The 20,514-nt window shown below is 50.3% G+C and overlaps 1 protein-coding gene across 3 annotated transcripts in view; it reads left to right on the top strand.

Annotated features, from left to right (window-relative positions):
* Window positions 1-12,052: 12,052 nt before the first annotated feature.
* The window catches only part of PROK2 (prokineticin 2), a 410,257-nt gene continuing 401,795 nt past the window's right edge, over window positions 12,053-20,514 (top strand). For all 3 annotated transcript variants that reach the window (XR_009701503.1, XR_009701505.1, XR_009701504.1), the window contains exons 1-2: window positions 12,053-12,140; window positions 12,726-12,895. The gene's annotated coding sequence lies outside the window, so the exon portion shown is untranslated. The remainder of the gene's footprint in view (window positions 12,141-12,725; window positions 12,896-20,514) is intronic.

The following is a 20,514-nucleotide window of genomic DNA, read 5'->3' as shown; positions in this document are numbered from 1 at the left end:
TAGGCAATGGGCGGAAACTCAGTTTAACCTTACCTCCCAGTAGGGTGTATTACTGATATTTGTCTGCATCATCCAGTCATTTTCTAGGCTCATGTTGTGGTGTTCTGGCTGAGTAGGAACCAGAATTTGAATGACCAGGTGAACAGAATTAGATGAGAACTCTTTTCCTGGTTGTCTGTTTGCAACCTCTGAGAAATGTAGTCCTCCTGACTCGTCCACCTTTGAGTTTGGACGTACAGTACTGATAGGACTAATAAATTTAGACAGCTTGGATGGTGGTCCAGTTTCAGGGACCCTTGTCATAGGGGATGGAGTCTAGCATGGTACCCCAGATGTCTCACAGAGCATAACATCAGAGGGAGGAGGGGTCCCGGATCCTGTATAATGGGTATCAGCACCTACCCTAAATCGTGGTGGCATGTGTGTTTTCTGGAAGAAAGGAGCCGTAGATGTCACCTGGAGAGGAGCTATCGCTAAACTCTAATGCTTTGGAGACTTAAGCCACCTTGCTGTGTGACAGTAGCACCAAGGGCATTCCATTCATTTCTCTCCCATGATGATGGGAATTGCTGGCCACCAGGAGCTGGTGTCAGTAGAGATTTGGGGCTGTGGAGGATGGTGGATTTTCAGGCTCACCAGCACCAGCAACGAGAACCCAGGTTCACTGCCAAGAGCACAGCTGAGGCTGCAAAATCCCAGCCTCGCCAGCACCATGGTCCCTGAGTCTCGTTCACGGACACATACAAGCAGTCCTGGAGCCCAAACTGGCCTCCAAAATGTCAGCCCCTTGTCATCCTCCCCAGCAATCTACTGGCGTGCCTATTTCTCTTCTGCTTTTGCCAGCCCTGAACATGCTCAATTAAAAAAAAAAATCCTGCCTGGTTTTAAGTGGACTCTCTTGATGCATACATGCTTAGAAGCGGAAGCGTCCAGAAGCCATTCAGACTGGGAAACCATGTGGAAGACGGATGCTGGCGGCCCCGCTGTGGGACATTGCCAACCCACTGCCATCCTGCTCAAGAGGGTCCTTCAGTCTGCGCACGTTTTACTGCTCAGTGGGCAAGTCCTTTTCTCTTCCTGTCCGATTACCCTGCCTGTGTACGTGGTTCTTTTCACTCACCAGGGCCCGTGCAACCCCAGATCGGTTACTTACTCCACGCAGGGCCTTTACCAGCAGGAGGTATGCCTGTGGCCAGCCCAGATGGGTGGCACGTCCCCACCCTCACCGGCTGCCCTGCCGGGGTTTGCTTTGTTTTGTGTATGTTGGCTCCGTTTCAGTGGAGCCTACAGATGTGGTTGAACCGGCTAGTGGGGGGAGAGGAGGTGCAAGCTAAGGGGAGAATAAAGGCACCAATCATTTCTGATATAATCCGATGTGACTGGAACTTTTGGAAGGGGGGCAGTGAGACAAGCCAGGCTAGGGCTGGGCCCCTCTTGGCCTGTCTTCTGGGTCTGTGTCTCCATCCCACCCAGAGAGTGGGACGCCCCGGGCTCTAGCAGCCCTGCACGGCTCAGTCACAGCAGCTGCAATTTCCAGGCCACGGCGGGAGGGCCTGGCTCATTTGCCTCCTCTTCTTTGGGGCTCCTTGGGACTGGCTCAGCCCTAATGAGAGGAGACAGATCAGAGAGGGAACCAGTTTGACAAGAGAGCTGACGTCCCCTCGCCCGCCCTGACTTTTCACCTGTCGGGTGAAAAGGATGCCAATTAAGCACCTCAGCAAAGCAGAGCCCGCGGCCTCACAGCCCATCCTCTCACCTGCCTTCCAGGGCGGTGGAGGAAGAAGCAGGACCCTGGGGGCTGCAGGGCTGTGTGTGGGAGGGGTCAGTCCCTAGAAGAGGCTGCCCCTCTCTGGGGTTTCCTGGCCTGTGGTCAAACCACCCAGAAAGCACAAAGCCTTGGGACCCCTTCTAGATCACGCAGGGGGCTCCTGATCTCTGGCTCCCGCAGGCTTTGGGGGAGGGACTATAAAAGAGTTCAGAACTCCCCTCCCTCCCTCATATGCCAGCCTCCCTATTCCTGCCTCTGCTGGCTGGCTCCCATTCTTTCTGGGGTTCCCCTGGCTTTTCCAGAGGGAGGCACGCAGGGCCCTGCCCCCGGCTACATCTGCCAAATGCAAATAGTTGCTAAAGTTATTTATTGTGTCCTCCTGTCTCCTTGATGTCACTGGTGTTCCCTAGGCAACTGCTGCTGGCATGCAGTCAGCTTCTAGGGGCTCTGAGCACAGGAACATGAAATGGCTCGTGTTCACTTCTCTTTTGGGGGCGTCTCGAGAGGGGTCCTCCCGCTGGGCATTTCTTATTTGCAAAGAGGGCAATGAGAGAAATCTGATTCAACTGCCCCCAGAAGTCGAGGCAGTGGAAACTCCAGGTTCTTGGCTGAACCTCCCTGGGTGGGCGTGAGAAGGCATACAGAGAACGACCACTTAATCTCTCTGGTGCCCTCCCACCAAAACCTTCCCGTAGGCGTGATCATGGCAATAGAGAAAGAGAGGATGCTCTCTTTTCTTTCTAAAGACTCTTTTCTTTGTTTTAAAGCTATGTTTTCTTTTATAAGCATGAAACTTCTTGCAAAACATTAGGAAGCATAGATACGTATAAAAAAGAGGGAAGAACTCTACCCCAATGACCCATCATCCCATCCGGCAGAAATGATGACTTATTAACATTTTGGATAGGCATATAACTGTGTACAAAACAAAACTGCTTTTGTTTTTAAACAAAAGCGGGACTTGTGCGGTATCTTACAATTGCGTGAAAAAGGCACTATAGTATAAACCTCTTTCCTGGTCAGTCACATGCACCTACGTTGTGTCAGATACCTGCTGCTGTGTAACAACTTAACCCCAAGCCCAATGGTTTAACACAGTGGTTCTCAAACTCTTTTGGTCTCAGGACTTTTTACACATTTGAAATCATTAAAGACCTCAAAGAGCTTTTGTTTATGTCAGCTATATCGATCAATACTTACTGTATTGGAAATTAAAACCAAGAACATTTTGAAATCAAGAATACATAAGCTTACATCCCACTTGCTGTCAAAGCGATGACATCATCACACGTCATGGAGCCTCTGGAAAAGTCCTCTGTACACTCACGAGAGAACGAGAGTGAAAGGGCAAATAACATCTTCCTGGTATTACAAAAAGAGTTTTGACCTTGTAGATCCTCTCATAGGATCTCAGAGACCCCCTTGAAGTACCCCTGCCCTGGACCTCACTTTAAGGACTGCTGGATTTAAAGAATTAGTACTTACTGTTGCTTTCAAGTCCTCAGGTCAACTGGATGGTTCTTCAGGGCTTGACTGGGCTTGCTGATGTGTCTGCCATCAGCTATGGCTGGCAGGTGGCCCTCCTGATCTTGGTCAGACTCTCTCTTGTGTTTGAGGGTCACCTGCTTCGAGGCTGGTCTAGGATGGCTTCAGCTGAGACAGCTAGGCTCTCCCCCCACCACACGGTCTCTCATGCTCCAACAGGCTAGCCTGGGCACGTGCACATGGCGGTGGCAGGATTCTGAGAGCGAGAGATGGAAAGAGAGCATCAGGCGGGGAGATGCAGCTACCAATCCCAGGTGAGGATTCCCACCCTGTGGAGGATGGCAAAGATCATAACAAGTCAACTGCCAGAAGTAGGAGCCTGCAGACATGGTTCCCTGCGTCTTCTCGAGTTTAGGAGTTGCCAAGGACGACTCGACACACAAGGAACTGGTTGGAACAATGCTTTACTCACAGACAGGAGAAGAAATGCAGCAAGATCAGCATCTCCAGTGTCCCAGTGCTATGGGTCCCTTGTGATAGCCAAAGCAGGATGATGGGCTGCATGCACCCTTCTCGTGCTGCAGGCAGAGACCCTGTTCCCTTCCCACCAAGTATACTGGCGGGCTGACCAGCTGCCAAATGATGCACGTGCTTCCGTAGGTCCCATGATGTCTGCTTGCCCAACAGGTCCCATGAAGGCTGCTTGCCCAACAGAGAGAGAGGGGAAGGGAGGGAGGCCGAGAATGAGAGAGAGAGGGAGAAAGAGAGAGAGGGGAGGAGAGCTGAAGCTCTCTTAAAACCTAAGCTCAGAACAGGTGCACTGTCACTTTGTATTCTGTCGACCAGAGTGAGTTGCGTGGTGGCCAGGAGGGTGCAAAACAGACCCCATCCCTTGATGAGAGTTGCTGGAGAGTCATGTTGCCAAGGGCACGCATAAAGGAGAACAACTATGGCTGTTTTTGCACTCAATCAAGACATACTTCCTACTTGTTTAACGGCTGCATCATTTTCTATTGAGCGGACAATGCCTATAATTTATTTACTCCAGCCCCAATTGCTGGACATTAAGGTTGATTTTAATTTTCTCCTAATATAAACGAGGCTGGAACAAGCATCCCTCTGTATTTGTCTGACTCTTTCCTTAGGACAAATTTCTAGAAAGGGAATTGCAGCACTAAAAGTTCTGAGCATTGTTAAGGTTCTCATGCCTACCACCAAATTTCTCTCTTGAGAGTTCCCACTTGTTTACGCTTCCACCAGCAAGGAAGGTGGAGCCTGCCTGTTGACTTTTTCTGCTAGGCAGTCCGTGTGGGGAAGATTACTTATTAAACATGGTTCTCTATACCTCGTGTAGACCAGATTACTTATTAAACATGGTTCTCTATACCTCGTGTAGACCAGACAATCAATTACTGAGGTTGTCAGTAATTGAACTGGCTGAGCGGAGAGCTGCTCTCAGCCTTTCTCTACAGAAGTGACCACAGCTTGGAGATGATGCTGAGAGGGGTGTGGTACCCTGTTCACGGACTGCTGACTCTGGCTTTACCTAAGGGCCCTGCTTTCCTTTCTAGCCCCTCACTGGTCTTAATGAGTTAGTCATTAGAGATTCAAGATGTGCCTCGTCCCAAGAAAAAAAACCGAGTTCTTTTAGACAGTCAAGAACAGTGTAATGGGCTGTCACTCAGGAATGGAGTCCTGAGCCCTTGGGGAAACAAGCCCACCCTGGTTGCCAGGTGGCGAGGCTCTGAATATCAGCCAGGTGACTCCGGGCAAAACCCATAAACCTGAAGTTCTCTCGGGCAAGCCTCACCTCCTTTCTGCACTGTGCCCTCCATGTCCTCCTAGTGTTCCTCGGTCAGTAATCAAGCTGCTTAGTCCACAGGCCCTGTGTGAGTTTTTGCTTTACTGCTCACCAATGCCCCACGTGCCTCCTTGACCCTATGTTTCTGCCAAACCATGTTTCCTATGGTTTCCAGAAGAAACCGTGATGAATGCCTCCAACTTCTGGGTTTCTGCTTCTGCTATTTCCTCTGTCAGAAGTTCTGTCCATCCCATTTTTCATCCAGCCAATTCATAAGTATTCTTCAAAACTCAGCCCAAGGGAATTTGAAAGGTCCACCTTTGAGTCTGGGTTGAGGCCCCAGGCCCTGAACTGATGCCTCCGGTGACAACAGCTCAGGCTGAGATGGGGGAGCCCTGATGCCCACTGTTTTCCTAACTGTGTGACATTTGGAAAGTCAGCTGACCTCTCTGAGCTCCAGTTTTTCTCTTCTCTAAAATGAGGTTGCTGTCTGGCTTGTGTATCATTCTCGGTTGCTCTGAGGGTCAAGTGAATTCACAGAAGTCCATGCTATTTTAATTGCTACAAATGCAAAGCACTATTGTTATTAAAAAAAAAAAAAGTCCTACTTTAGGTTCCCCTAAAAAAGCAGAGGATGAGATAAGAGCTTGTGTGAAGATGGTTTATTTTGACGAAGTGGTTCTTGGGAAAGGGGGGTGGGGGGCTGGGGGGGGAGTCAAGCAGGGAAGACAGGTGGGCCGGAATGCGTGGAGGAGAGGCCCGTGCTGTGGGGACGTGACCTCTGGGAGCAGTAGAGAGCACCTCAGCACCGTGCGCTCAGGACACAACACAGGGGAGTGTTTGTTCCTGTGTTAGCTGAGGTTGCTCCTGGGGGCTGCATTTAAACGTGTGCCTGGGGCCCCGTGACAGACGCCGCGGTGAAGCCCCGCAGAAAGCAGACCCCCTAGTGCAGCTAAAGCGAGGCCCTCTTGCTTCAGGTGTCCAGGTGTCTGGACAGGACAAAAAGGTGGATGGTGAGAATCTGAGACATCACGTAAAAGGTGTCCCACCCAGCCCCGAAGGCTGCCTCTGACATCTCCGAATCCCCACTTGTAAGCGTGGTGCCTGGCACAGGGCAGACAGTAAACCAACGGTAAATGAGGAATGAGGAAAATGCTCCTGTTGAACTGGTTCATGGCCGTCAGCCTCTGATCACAGGGCCCGGAGGCTCTTATCCATGGTGCTTTCGTTTTTATTTTATTTATTTATCTTTAGAGCTCCTTAGTGTCTTTTAAAAATTTTTTTATTTTTAATTTTTTTGGCCACACCACGTGGCATGTGGGGCCCTAGTCCCCTGACCAGGGATCGAACCTGCACCCCCTGCATTTGAAGTGCAGAGTCTTAATCGCTGGACCACCAGGGAAGTCCCTCCGTGGTGCTTTTATACCTCTCTGGAGCCAGGAGGGAGAAGGTTCTCTGCTGAGTGAGTGAGGCTAGTCGAGCTAACCTCGATGAGGGGCTGGCTTAGACGAGGCTTTTCCAATTGCGTCTTCCAGGGACCTTGTGGGGAAAGTTGCAGGGAGGGGTGGGGTGGCCTGTTTGTAGCAGGACACACTCCCGCACCTGAAACAGCAGCCATCAGCTTTTGCAAAGCACAGCATTTGCAAAAATGTATTCCATGGAATTCTAGTTCCTTCTCACCGCTTCTTCATCCAGGGCACTTCCACTCTCACCTCTTTGATATTTTGAGTTTGTATCTGTCTCAACTGGGATTTGGGTGCAAGCAACAGAAACCAATTTCTCTAACTAAAGAGCAAAGGAATTTATTGGAAGTGTATGCAAACCCCAGATCTCTGGGCGAAGAAGTTTGGGAAAGAGAATTGAACAAAGTAGAATAGGGCTGTAGTACTGCAGAACTTTTCAAAATCTTTAGTGTGCCATTTGCAAGTCTCCGAGGGGGTGTACAGTTTGCAAAGCTTTCTGAATGTATTTCTTGGATTCCAATATGTGCCGCCTGTAAGATGGATAAGCAGTTTAATAACAGCTCTCTAGGATTCAAAACCAAAAAGGCAAACTATCACATCGGTTGTACAAATGGATTTGAAGAAGCAGCCTGATTTCATAACCCTGTTTATTTGTTTTAAGGCAACACCTACAGAGTTCTCACTATATGCCAGGTACTATTTTAAGAGCTTTTATGTAAATTGACACACTTAATCCTACCTTTTGAGGTTGGTATGGAGCCCAGAAGGGCCTGAGAATGTGCTTCTCTTACTGCTAGGGGTGGGATTGACCGAGGGCCCCTGCTGCTGGGCTCTGAATCCACTTCCATCTTGGGCAGAGACCTCCCTTCCCATGGGCTGTTCCCAGCCAGTGACCCAGCATGTGGCGGATAAGAGGCAGGCCCCTTCCTGGGAGACGCACGATTCCTGATGGTTGACTTGGACTCAAGAACTCCTCGAAACTTTCTTAGAATGGCACTGCAATCTAAGACTTTTTCTTCCTCTCTTTTTTCTTCTTTTTTTTTTTTGTAGGAATTCAGTCTGCATGGAGGTTTCACAGCATTTCCAGCCGCCTCTGGCTTCTCCCCACACTCTCTCACAGCTGTTTCCCTCATACACATCTCATCTTGCCATCTGCTTCTTGCAGAACCTCACCTAACACAGTTGGATATCTTACTTCATTCCCAGTTCATGGATGGGAAAGCTGAGGCTCAAGTAACTTGCCCGAGGTCACACAGCTAGGAAGGGACAGAGCTGGTAATTAAACCCAGTTGGTCAGACTTCCAAGTGTATGCTCGTAACTACTTCATTACTCAACCTCTCATTTCATTTTAATAAGTGAAAAAATAAGAAAGTGCATCAGAGGCATCTAGGAAATGAGGTATTGGATCACAGGACTCATTTGTTGCCGAGGGTCTTGTAGGACGAGGATTCAGGGAGCTGTGCCCTGGGAAAGGCTGGCCCAGTGCTTTGCAATGCATGTCTGTCACTAGGGACCAGCTCTCATCAACAGATGGGAAGAACAGAGGTGAGGACCAAGCCTGCTGCCCTGAAGGAGCCTTCCACGACTGTCCTGCGTGGCTGTTGACTGTGGCCTTGGAGAAGTGTAGGAAAGACCCTGTCATGCACTTGATCTCTACACAGGCCCTTAGCTTAATTCTGCTGTCCACTTGTCTCTCAGATTCTACAGAGCCCACCACATTGTGGTGGTAGGAAGGCTGTTGCCCTGGGGGAAAGGGGGCCTGAGTTTCCGACCATCACTAAGCAGCACCAGGACCCTGGCAAGTCAGTGAACTTCTCTTGCCTTGCTTTCCTCATTTGTACCAAAAGGATGGGATGAGATGGAGGGTTTTGAAATAGAGCTCTTTCAGGCCCCAGTGGCCCTTTGGAGAGAACAAAGAAGTCACTGTGAGCAGGTGTGGGAGGGAGGCGCCCTTGCCCACCCTCCTCCATTTCAACAGAGAATCTCCACTTTTATCCACTTTAAATATTGGGATTTGGTGAGTATCTGTAAGCATTATTGACTGCAAGCCTCAGAAAACTGACTCTCCTAGCCAAAGAGAAAGAAAATGTATTAAAAGGAGGGACAGTTATTTAAAGATTCAATAAGCGGCCGGAGGACCAGGCTTGGGGTCAGGGGAAGGATACTGAGAGAGTTCTGAAAGGCTGTCTTGGTGGGTTTACCACCATCATGAAGACCACCTCCCCAACCAGTGCCCCTGCCTTAGGTTTCTTGTTCAAGATCAACTCCAGGAAGAAGGCATTCAGTTGACTGAGCTTGCCTCTGAGACAGGAAGGAAAGACATCGCCTCCTGGAATTCCAAAGTGGGCAGGGGTCACTTAAGGGTCTTTCCAACCAAGACCTCACAAATTGGCACAAGGCATTTTCCAAGAGGTAAACCAAGTTCTTTAAGAAGAAGGACCAAACACCAAAGGCCCACTATGTGTATGGGATTTTGTTTGCAGAAGAGCTCCATTGTTAACCCGTTTGAAAGGCATTGGCTAAGAGCCCTTCCTGCGTGACAGTCAGAGACGTTCATTCCATCCAGCTGTCTGGGTTCCAGCTGGGAGAGGAGGGAGCAGAAACTCTCTTGTTTTTGGCCACAGAACTGCCACACGTGCCACTGAAAGCCCCACTGCTCCTGACAGCTGGTGGGGAGAGGGCAGGAGAGCAACTGTCTTGGCTTGGGTTCCTCCAAGAAAGAAGAGCTAGAGATGGAAGGTTTGCATGCAGGTAGTTTAATTTGGGGATTGATCCCAGGGAGTTGGGGACAGGGAATGAGGGAAAGCGAGGCAGCCACCACTGTGGACCATGGGCTGCTGAGGACCCCCTGAGGCGTCATTTAGAAACAGCCCCCAGAACTGTCTAGCTGAAGGACAGAAGAGGGAAGTAGTCATCGCCCGGCTGCTGCCTGTCATTGGTCAGGGTTGCCCCCAGTGCGTTGGCGTGCTTGCACTTCCAGGTCTGGTGAACAGCTGAATGGCTGAGCGGGTTCCCGCACAAAGAGGCAGCTGGGAATCCCCGAGGTGGAAAGTGGAGAAGTGAGGTCAGGTGCGGTCAGGTCCACCTGGGCATAGGTGATTGCTGCAGCATCAGCTGGAGGCACGGGTGGCCGGGAAGGACTCAGGGAGGATGTGGGGCGGGGCACCAGAGGGCTCCCATACCAAACTCCTTGGCACTTGTCCAAGCCTCATCCCTCTGAGGCCGATGGGCACACGAAGTACCTGATGTCAGGGTAGCTTGGGGCCAACCCAGTGGACTTTGCACGTTGCCAGGTAGGGGCTCCGGCCCATGAGAAAGGGGCCACCTTTGACTAGCTGAGCAGAGCGTATCGCACTGTTTGGCGACAGATGTTTCACTGGGGACCTCACACTGCTTTCCCAGCATCTTTACATTCTTCAAAAGGCAGCACTTTTGCAGAATGCACTCACATGACGAAATTTGCATCCCGCTCACCCTGCAAGCCGACTCTGCCCCGAGGGTGAGGGTGAAGGTGAATGCTCTCCAGCTGGGGCCTGCCGTCCTCAGGGACAGTGAGGGGCTCCGCGCCGGCCGGGCCAGGCCACCAAAGGCTCGCGCAGGCAGGCTTCCTGGCTTTGGCTCAGGCTGCAAAAGGGGAGAAGGCTGAGCTTGGAACCTGGTTTAGACCCCAGCCAAACGGTCCAAAGCTCTCAGGAGAGGAGGCTCCCCAGAGCTTTGTTGCTTGAACTCTGCGGTGTTTGGAGACTCCAAATGGCCTCGCTAGAGGCCTAAGATATTTTTATGGATTTTTATTTTTAAAGTCCACTGGCCTCTGGCTCTCCTCCGAGCAGAGACAAGAGGTCAGCCTCTCTCTTCCTGCACCACCGCTCTGGCCGAAGCCCGGCACTCTCACCCTGGATGGAAGAGATTGCTATTAGTACAATTCTATTTTCAGTGATCTTCATTAATAATCATTCCACTTACCAATATTTCACAGGTCCCAGGCACTGTGCTAAGAGCTTAATGTCCCTTCTCTCATTTCCCCCCTATTTAATTCCCCAGGCATCCTTTAGATCTTCATTGTCCCTTCCTTGGGGACATCTGCCTCGACTCTCCTGTGCTCCCCACCCCTCCATCAGAGGCTCTAATTGCACCGCAAACCTTCTCCTTGAGGCACTTATCGCAGCTGACATTTTGCTTTTCTTTGTGTCACTTTTTGATAAATGTTGGTCACCCACACTGGAAAGAGACCTCAACGCTCCCTGCTCACCGCCATACCCCACCCCAAGCACAGTGCCTGGCACATGGTGGGCGCTCAATAGGACGCTTACTGAATGAAGAATGATTGAGTAGCCTTGCCAGAGCCATGCAATGTGGGTTTTACACTGAGGCTCAGAGCGGTTAAACGCTGGCTCTGGGTCACACAGCTAGCGAAGGTAGAGGAAGGATTCAAACATGGGTCCATCTGGCTTCAACACCAGACCTTCACCATCGCGCCCTGCTGCCTTCCAGCGTCCAAGTGCGTTTTCTCTCTTCCCCTGCCATGTCCCGCCTCTGAAGGGCAGGGGCTGGGGGTTCCTGTCCCCTCTCTCTGGCCCTCTTGTTTTACCTTCTGGTCCCTCTCACCTAGGGGCCTGGCAGTCAGCCCTGTGACCCCTCCAGCTGTGAATCCTGCCCTTTGCAGATGCCTTCCATACCGCTCAGTGGTCTTTTGGCTGAAGCGCTGGTGCGCATCTGCTGAGATGGCGTGGTGCCCGCTCACAAGATGGCATGCTATTTTTACCCCACTTAGGTGCCAAGCCAGCCAGATGTTTTCCAGCAGCACAGGGAAGCTGAGCATTGCTGGGGTGTGGAGGGAAGCTTTCAGATGTCAGCTGCTGGGGGTGCTCTGGGACATGGCAAAGGAAAGGCTCTGCCTTGGGGGTGGACGCTCCCAAGAAGTTTCCAGTTCCTGGTACCTGTCTGGGGCCCCAGCAGCACGCGCTGCCGTGGTTGCTGGTTATGGGCACGTGCTGGGGCTGTGATGGGTCTCCTCCAGGAAGGAAATGCCCTGGGTCAGCGTTCCCAGGAAGGCATGGGCTTCCTCCTCGGGCTGGGGCCCAGGTTAGTGATGCCTGGAGGGCTTCCCTTCCATGGCTGAACTGGCTGCCTGGAAAATTCCAGGTTTGGCTGGCTGCCCAAGGAACTGGCCAGATCAGGCTGTGTCCAGGCAGTGTTAGCATCAGCTTTCCCTCAGAACAGATGGATCCAGCGGTGTGGCGATCTTAAGCCCTGCTCTTTCCTTCCTGTGCGGGGGCGGCCCTCAGTTGAGGCATAGCCCCCCAAAAACAGCCAATTAGAGACGGGGTGGGGGGTGTGTGTGTGACCTGACCCTGCCGGCCCCACTCCGTGTTCTCCGAGCTGCTCCACTGCTCACCCGTGTCACCTTGAGCAAGTCCCTACCTCCCTGAGCCTCAGTTACCTCGTCTGTGGCACCTCCAAGGCCCCTCCCCCAGCTCTGGGAGCCAGAGGCGCCAACTGGCTGTAGTGAATCACAGTTTTCACCACGCTTTGCTGACCTTTTCCCAGGACCAGCCATGCTTGGAGCTGCAGCCGAAGAGCAAACGGTTCTTCAGCCGAGAGGCGTGCAAGTCTCACCCTCAGGTGTGAATCCCATTTTCTCACCCTTGGGGGACATTTCCAAACCTTCAAAGCATCTACGAGAGGCTGACTCCCAGTGCAGGTTTCTGGACAGGTGGACCGCACGCCCCACGAAGGGCTTAGTTGTGGCGACTGAGCGGAGAAAAGCAGGCTTCAGGAGGGGTCCTCTCGGCCTGATTGAACACGCTCGCCTGGCGGTCCTGAGCCTGGCCTGAGAGACGGCTGCCACGCTGCGCCGCAAGGCGGGGGCTGCTCGCGCTTGAATGTGCGCCTGCGCCACCTGCGGAGCTTGTTAAAATACCGGTTCTGATTGGTCAGTGTGGAGTGGCCCCCGGAGTCTGGTGGGTAGGCAGAGTAGTGGTCCCTCAAAGACGTTCACGTCCGAATCCCAGGAGCCTCTGCAGGTGACGTGGCAGAGGAGAATTAAGGTTGTGGGTGGAATTAAGGCTGCTCGTCGTCTGACCTGGTGACAGAGTACGCTGGAAGGGGGCCCAGTGAAATCACAAGGGCCTTTAAATGTGAAGGGGGCGGGGCAGAAGCAGAGGTGAGGGTGAGGCGACATCAGAAGGAATCAATCTGCTGTTTCAGGCCTTGAAAACAGAGGCACGGAGCCACGGCCCAAGGAATGTGGGTGGCTTCCAGAAGGTGGGGAGTGTAAGGGGATGGCTTCTCCCCAGAAGCCCCAGAAGGAATACCACCCCCCCAGCAGCTGGATTTTCACCCAGTGAGACCTGCTTCAGACTCCTGACCTCCAGAAGGTAATAGCTTTGTGTTGTTTTGAGCTACTTAGCTTGTGCTGATTTGTTACAGCAGCAAGAGGAAACCAACGCAGTTGGCATTTCTGACAGGCTGTCGGGTGATGCTGATATTTGAGACTTAGAGCTGGGCTGGGTGAGGACTTGGAGGTGGCAGAGAGCTGTTCAGGGGCTGTTCCTGGAAGCTTCTCATAACCTGGTTTTGCCTCTGTGCCCTTGTTCCTCCCTCGGCAGAGATTATTTGAGGTCCCTTGGGTGTCTTGGGATATGTCCCAAGTCGGAGTTTCCTGGTTTGTGGGCTACAGCCCCCTGAGAGAGAGCTGGGGGAGTTCCTGTAAAGCCCCCGTACTCTTGTGGGTGCTGTCTGGTACCCAGATACGTGATGCGACATGCAAATTACATTTCTCAAATATTATGCAGCTGCCATGAATAGGACAGTAGTGGAGGGCGGTGATTTAGAAAAGAGGCCTGGCCCTCTGGCTAAAATCTGAACTCTATCAGGACCCAGGTGTCCCTACGTGATCTGGCCCCTCCCTCCTCCTCCAACCCCACCTTTGCTCATTTCTCCCCATCACACATTAGGTAAGTAAAGCTCCAGCCCCGTTGGCTTCTTTCTCGCCCTTGAACATGGGTCTTTGTTGCTTCCGTATCCGAGGGGCTTCCTCTTTATTCTCCCTGCTTGTGTTGAAAGGCACCTTCTTGGGGGGGCCCTTCCCTCATGCCCCGAGCAAGCTCACCTCTTACTCTTTCTTATTGATTTGGTGCGTTTCCTTTTACTGGTGATTACAGTTTGTAGCTATGTATTTATTGGAAGCGTTGGCTTGTTTATCACCTGCCTTTCCGTCTGCCTTGAGTTCAGCAAGGGCGGGGCCAGGGGAGTTTGGGTTTGCCTGTGCTCAGCGCTCTCACACATTATGTCCTTAGTACATATTTGACTAGGGAAGGAATAAATAAATGAATGGATGTACCTCTAAGCCCCCATGAGGAGAATTCTGGAGTGTGGCCACTTTCCTCAATGCTCTGAAGCTACAACTCGGGGGTTACCACAGTCTCCTGAAGCACTGGTCCCCGAGCCCCTCCTGTGAAGTAGGAGCCACATGGCCGACAACACTGCTCCTTGTTTTCCCTCACATTTCCTTTCTCCGTCTCCATCTCTCCTCCACATCCCCATGGTTTATCTCTGGCACGAGGAGAATGAGCTTTGCTGCTCTCCTCTGTATGATTGGTTGTCTCCCAATGGGAAAAATAAGCTGCAGCCTTGGTGCCTGGCATCCTTTCTTCCATTTTAATCTCAAGTCAGTAGGGCTTTTGTATGGCATGAAGCTGAATACTAGTATTTACTTTTGTTTTATCCCAGAACTAGCGTGGTTTGTGTGAGTCCTGGCAGCTGCTGGAAATATTCTGCTTCTGGTCTTGCATCTCATCCTGGCGGGGGGAGCATGGGCTGAGAACACAGGAGCTGACTTCCATTGTAATGGGCGGGGCAGTAGGCTAGACCGCAAGGAACAGCTTCCCTTGCACAGGGTGGTATGAGGGGGACGTGTGCCCCGAGCTGCCAGGGAGCAGTTGTCTCTGGAGAAGTTTGGGGCAGAGATGACCATGTGATCTGAGGCTGATGTGAGCACTGTAGGATCTGGAGGCGGGTGATGGGCAAGATCCAGCCACAGGGACCCGGGATGACGGCTGGCTTGGGGGTTACTCTTTATCATCCACATTTCCCACCATGAGTGGGAATTGCTGAAAATCTCAAATCCTTATAGATGAGGACACCGAAACTCAGGGAGGTTAAGTAGCTCATTCAAGGTCATACATTCAGACCATGAATTCAAGTCTATCTGACCCTAGATCTTTTGTACTCCTACTGCCTACTGCTTTCTCCTGTGCACTTGAAAACTTCCTACTATGTTCTGCAGGTGTTTGCTTGTATATGTCAGTTCCTTAAGAGGGATGCTTCGTTCTGGCTTGGGGATCTGGAAGCACTTCCTGGGGGAGGCGCAGTGTTTGGATGTATGTGCAGAAGGGTGAGTGGTACACATTTGAGCATTACCTTCTCAGCGTCCATTCCTCCTGCTTCCAGCAATAATGCCTGATTTGGGGAGGAGTGGGGAGGCAGGGAGAATCTACTCATCATCAATTCTCAATTTGTATTGTTTATAGAGTCTAAGCTTAGCTCCAGGAGTGGAATATAGGGCCTGAGCCTAAGCCAATCAGTGTATCCCATCCTTCTGGCCACAGGTCAAGGATGGTCACATGTCCTAAGCAGGTTGAATCAGAGTAGAGCTAAAAATTTTTGAGGGAGCTATCAGAAAAGGTTTTGGCTCTATCTAGCTGGATTTGAACCTGAGTGGAGTTGAGGTTGATACCATGGTAACCATATTGTCACCATGAGGGGAGAGTCTGGAGTGGAAGGCTCAACTGGAAGATGGCTAGAAATTGAGTCCCAAAGTATGGTTTGATCCTTGATCCAGCTGTACCTGAAGCTAAACCTACCTTTAAACTTTCCAGCTCTATGAACCAATAATTTCCCTTTTTGTTTGTTTAAGCCTGAGTCACTTTTCCCTGTCACTTGTAATGGTGACAGCCCTGGCTGATACAGGTAAGGGGCGGGTGGCCAAGCGGTGCCAGCTGGAGAGAGAAGTACAGAGAGAAACATGTTGTCAGCTTGAAAGTGTGGGAATGAGGACGTCTCTGTATCTCAGTAAGTTCATGATATGTATCCTGTTGGAAAAATGCATAGAATATACTGTGTTAGAGCTCCCCTACACTGCCCCACAAGAGGATGAAAAAATTGAAACTGCTTGCCCAGAACATTAGTGTCCTGGAGTGTTAATAGGTGTTTCACTAGGGAAGGGATTGTGTGGGCCAACGAATTTGAGAAACACGGGAGCAAGTAAAGAGATAAAGAATTCACTACCAGACCTCTTGAAGCCTTTAAAATGCTAACATGCATTGTGAGCTCCAAGGAGAAGAGAGAGAGTGTGTGTGTTTCCAGAGCTTATTTTTCTTGAAGCATCTCATGGGACCAGTGTTGCAAAGAATGTTTTGGAAAACATTGGCTTAGAGAGCAGTTTCTGTGCAGGCTTTAGGGGAGCCTCTTTCCAGAATGAAAAAGCTCTGTGAAGCCATGAGTGCTCATCTAGATGTGCTTAGGGCTGGGGCTATATATAGGCAGGAAAGGGAGGTAGCTCTTGATTCAAGGACCCCAGAAATGCTTTCTATATTTAAGTTGCCCACTGACCAGCCAGCAGCAGGATTGAAATTCCTATGAGTAGGGGCAAAATTTGAGCTTAGAGGAAATCTTCAAGAAATTCCTCTTGAACTATAAATGCAGAACTGCTTGGGGGCCATCTCTAGTTTGCATTCATTCATTTATTTATTCAACACTCATTTACTGAAAACCTACCACGTGCCAGGTACTGTTCAAGGTGCTAGGGATCAATCAGTCAATCAGACAGAAATTCCTGCCTCTGTGGAGCTTAAATTCTAGCAGATGGAGGCAGACAGTCAGGTAAATATATACGTAGATAGTATGTTATGAGATTAAAGAGGAACAGCAAGGAGTTTAACGCAGCTGGATGGGGTGAGCCAGGGAGAGGGGGGTGATGCTGGGGAGGTGACTGTAGAGCCCTGGAGTACCTTGGCTTTCACCTTGACTGGAATGAGCATCTACTAGCAGGTATGAGCAGAGGTGGCACGTGATCTGCCTTTCATTTGTAAAGGATGGGTCTGGCTGCTTTGTTGAAACTCAAGTGCAGGGGCCAAGGGTGAAAGCTGGGCGACCGGGGTGAGACTTTGCATTTCGCCTGGGAGAGATGCTGGTGGAGTGGTCCAGCGCTGTAAACAAGTGGAGGCGGGGAGCAGTCGCTGGATGCCTTTTGAAGATGAAGCCAACAGACGGTCCTGGAAGATAGGAGGTGGGGAGTGAGAAGGAGAGTTGAATCAAGGCTAACTTTTGGTCCACGGAACTGGAAGGATGAAGTTGTTATTAATGGAGATGGCTAGGCCTGCACTGTGTCTAGAAAAAAATGAAGCCAATGTTTAAAAATTAGGAGTTTTTTTTTTTTTTTTTTTTTTTTTTTTAAATCCACATTTGTAGCCACTCTTGAAAAATGAAAAGATCTGGCAAAATCAGGCCCGCCTTCTACCTGGCTTCCATTGGTTCAAGCTGGCTGGCCGCTCTTCCCTTAGATGGGCAGGCACACTCTAGTTTCCTCATTTAGATCACGTGCCTGGCCCCTTAGGGATTTCAGTAGGAGACTCTAGGGATGGATAATCAGTAGCACAGTGGTCCTTAAACTTGGGTGCATGTAAGAATCACCCAGAGGGCTTGTTAAGATAGCTCTCTGGGCCCACCTGCAGAGCGTGGGATATGGGAGGTCTGGGGTGGGGCCTGAGAACCCGCAGTCCTTCTGATGTCCCAGGTGATGCTGGTGTCGCTGGTCCAGGGACCACTCTTTGAGAAGCACGGGAAGGAGCACGTTCTCCCCACAGCGTCCTTTCTCACATGCTTGTGGACAAGGTTGTCAAATGTTCTGGGAGCGGCCTGTAAGGCGGATGCATTTTGGCATCCGTGGCAGCTCTGGTGGGGGCAGTCTAATCAGCCAGGAGGTCCTTTGAGGACTGGGGACACTTCAGGGTTTGTCAGGGCTGCAGACGGCACATTTGGCTTGCTTCTTTGTTTTTGGCAAAATCTGACTCTCCTGGGTCGAGGTCACCAGCAGTTGGGACAGGGTGTCTGAGGCCCAGAGGAGAACCAGTGAGGCCCCAGCAGGAGACGGTGTCTTCTGGACAGTCCAAAGGAAAGATGAATTCCCTGCAGCCTGCCCAAATTGCTTGCACAAGCTTTCTCCTTATTTATTTCAATTAAGGTCCGAGTTCATTATGCAGCCCCCGTGCCCGCTCTTCTACGGGGACAAGCAGAAATCACATTTGCATCTGCTCCTCCAGCGTTGAGAGCTCAAGGAAGAGGACAGGGGCCACTACAGTACTGGCCTCCCATTTACCCCCAAGCACATGAGGCTGGAGAAGGTTCTGGAGTCTCTTCAAGCTGTTCAAGGTAAAGGATGGGAATCTGGCCTGCATTTGAGGGGCAGCAGTGTGAGAGCAGGATAAGCAACTTTTTCTTTTTCCCCTGACAAAGAAAATATCTCTTTGTACATCTGGTTTGCGTTTTTCTTTAGGCTTCTGCCAGAAACAATTGTGAAAACAGAATGCAGTCCAGGACCAGAAGAATCTGTCCATTCCTCTGGAATTCTCCAACTGTCTGGTTGGGCCTCATAATAAGATTTGAGGAATTCCTTAATGTGAAGTCATCAAGCTTTAAAAATACTGCAGGCAGTCTTTGGTTTGCCAGTGGTTTCTCACCTTCAAATGTTGGCCTCAGGCCCTCTGTCCCCCTAGAATGGTCTCCCCACTTCTCCCTATCATAATCCAGCCCATTCATTTATATGTCCAGTATTTATCACACTCCTTTTCTGTGTTGGGCAGTGATAGGTCTTGGTCAGAGTGAGCAGAGCGCGTAGTTGTCACCATCTTGAAATTGAGACTCTGTGGAAGGACAGGTCGATTAAAGTAGAATGATTAGCGGTGGTGTCTATGAAGCGGTCCTTCTCTGGTATCTGTAAAGGACCTGTCATTTTCCATTTGTTGTTCATCACTGACCAGTACATGGTCCTCCTGTGTGTGCATGATTGGTGTGTAGTTTGTACCATGTGACTTGGGCAATGCTTGAGCCCATCCAAAGCCTGTTTAATGAGTTGAGTCTACTGGTTGCTTGCTTGCCTGTCACAGCCGTGTCAAACTGCAGAAGAGGTTTTCAAACACTCACATTCTATAGGTTGATATGGACACGTACAGTCTGCTCATGGCCCAGTGCTGGACTCTATTTAAAGAACAAGACAGGGCGTTAGGAGAGAGAGTAACAGGGGCCTTATTCAGTCTGGGAAACCAGCAAAGGAAGTGAGACCTGAAAGTTCAGTAGAGACAGCCAAGGTGGGGGGGGGCGGGTGGAGGGATCATTGTTTTTGGGAAAGGAACAGCATGTGTCGAAGCCCAGAGGAGGGAAAGAGTTTAGCTTGTTGAGGAATGGAAAGACCGTGTGTGTGTGTGTGTGTGTGTGTGTGTGTGTGGTGTGTTAAGAACTGTGTGTTGTTCAGAAATGGAACGCGGAGCGACAGAAGGGGCAAGGCTGGGGCAGTGATCTGCTCCCCTGTTCATTTTAAGAAAGTCCCTCTGGTTGTGACTGGAGCGTTCTTCATAGGTCAGGGTTTCGGGGTGAGGGATGGCACGAGTGGAAGAGGGAAGAGGTGCTAACTGCTGTTAAGATTTGGGTGTTTATTAATTTGCTAAGCCTGCTGTACCACAGAGTGGATGAAAATTTATTCTATTGTTCTGGGGGCTAGAAATCCAAAATCAAGGTGTCCGCAGGGCTGATTCCTTCTGAGGGCTGTGAGAAAGAGTCTTTTCCATGCCTCTCACCTAGCTTCTGGTGGTTTGCTGGTATCTTTGATGGTCGTTGACTGCATCACCCCGATCTCTGCCTTCATCTTCACACAGTGTTCTTCCTGTGAGCATCTGTCTCTGTGTCCAAATATCCCCTATTTAAGGATATGTTATAAATGGCATGGGCCATACTGGATTAGGACCCACCCTGGTGACCTCATCCTAACTTGATCATCTACAAAGACCCTATTTCCAAATAAGGTCTCATTCACAGATATTGGGGTTTAGGCCGTCAACATCTTTGTGGGGACACGATTTAACCCAGAACCCAGAGAGAGTGGCTATTTATATCAGGGAGAGGGTAGGAGCCATGGAGCAAGTGGAATTGGATCTAGGAGATATTTTAAAGTTGAACTCAAAGGACTGGGTGACTGATTGGGAGTATGGAGTGAGGGAGAGACAAGGGCTTAGAGCTGTGCTTCTCATCTTCCAACATGAAATCACTTGCGGATCTTGCTCAGATGTAGATTCTGATTCAGGAGGTCCAGGCAGGACTGGAGAGTCTGCATGTTTTACGAGCTCCCAGGTGATGCAAGTGCCGCTGGTCCGTGAATCTGAGGGGCGAGGACTTACAGCTTCACCCTCTAACACTGCAGTCCCTAACCACCTGCGACCATTGGGCGCTTCAATAAGCACTGAGGTGTGCTGGAGGTGTAAAGACGTAGTGTGAAAAAAAGATGGTAAAACATCAAATTAGTAAATTTTTATCATTATTATTGTTATTTTAAAATTTTTTATTGGAGTATAGTTGATTTACAGTGTTGTATCTGTTTCTACTGTACAGCAAAGTGAATCAGCTACACATATACATCCATTCTTTTTTAGATTCCCCATGTATTGAGTAGAGTTCCTCATGCTATGCAGTAGGTCCTTATTAGTTATCTGTTTTATGTATAGTAGTGTGTATATGTCATTCCCAATCTATCCCTCCCCACCCTGCCTCTCCCCTGGTAACAAGTTTGTTCTCCACGTCTGTGACTCCATTTCTGTGCTGCAAATAAGTTCATTTGTACCATTCCACAAATAAGTGATATCATATGATATTTGTCTTTCTCTGTCTGACTTACTTCACTCAGTATGACAATCTCTAGGTCCATCCATGTCGCTGCAAATGGCATTAT

The sequence above is a fragment of the Eubalaena glacialis genome, chromosome 7 (assembly GCF_028564815.1).
Source record: "Eubalaena glacialis isolate mEubGla1 chromosome 7, mEubGla1.1.hap2.+ XY, whole genome shotgun sequence".
NCBI classification, from domain to species: Eukaryota; Metazoa; Chordata; class Mammalia; order Artiodactyla; family Balaenidae; genus Eubalaena; species Eubalaena glacialis.
The sequence above is the reverse complement of the archived record's forward strand: the minus strand, read 5'-3'. Positions and strand labels throughout refer to the sequence as shown.